Genomic DNA, 1,096 nt, shown 5'->3' with positions numbered 1-1,096 from the left:
AGATTTCTTGTTCATGTTTCCTTTGATCTTTTGAGTTTTAGTGTGATATATAAAACTTTGTCTTCCTGGGGCCTGGGCTTATTTCCAGTTTTTCTTTCTTGGTTTCTCTGTTTTTTTTTTGTTTTCTCTTCCATTCCTTGTATCTTATATTGGGCCTCCACATTCTTTGACCTATCTCCCTTCTACTACTACTCAGGTGGCAAGGCCTCAGCTTCTTTTTATGGAGTGAAAGTCATGCTGGATCTCTGTCATATGGAAAATTTACTAGGAGAGCACTGCAGTTACGTTTCTATATACTCTTTTCCCTTACTCACTCATGCTGTCTTCTCTCTTTAATGGAATAGGAATTTTCTTTGTTAGCGGCAGAGGTAGGATGAAGTATAGACAGTGATTCTTCTTGGACCTACTTGCCTCTCCTCCTTCCCTGGATTTATCTCATATATTTTCCCCTTGGAAAACCTCCAGGACTTATGTACTAGGTAGCTTCCAAGCTTTATATGAGATGTCCATATTGAGGGGAAGCCAGAAAGTCTCTGGCAATAGGTCCATTAACTAAAATGAGATTAGAATAGATTATGTATAAGATGTCATTCTAATCTTAAGTACATATTGAAACTAGATAATATAATTTTTCAGAACTAAGCTAAACTGTTCCTCTCTACTTTCCTTGGGGTTAGGAAAGAAATGTTTTGGTTGCATTCTGAATGAAAAAAGAAGAGAAAAAGGGGGTAGTGGTAATAAAATAGATCATAGGATTTATAGCTAGAAGGAAATTTACTCCAAGTGCCTCTTACTCATACCTAAACTCATACAGGAAGCAAGTAACAAAGCTAAAGTTTAAATTTATGTCTTCTAATTTAATTCCTCTTTCTACTACATCAGAATACTTTCTAATATATATATAAAATATATATACATATATATATAATATATATTTATATATAAAATCAGGCCAGATTGAATAACGGCAACTTGTCTATGTTATGTATGTATGTCTCAGAGAAGATCTAAATCTATCAAAATTAGTCATTGTACAATGTTGCTGTTACTGTATACTATGTTTTCTTGGTTCTGCCCATTTCACTCAGCATAAGTT

The sequence above is a fragment of the Trichosurus vulpecula genome, chromosome 3 (genome assembly GCF_011100635.1).
Source record: "Trichosurus vulpecula isolate mTriVul1 chromosome 3, mTriVul1.pri, whole genome shotgun sequence".
In the NCBI taxonomy this organism is placed as follows: domain Eukaryota; kingdom Metazoa; phylum Chordata; class Mammalia; order Diprotodontia; family Phalangeridae; genus Trichosurus; species Trichosurus vulpecula.
The sequence above is the reverse complement of the archived record's forward strand: the minus strand, read 5'-3'. Positions refer to the sequence as shown.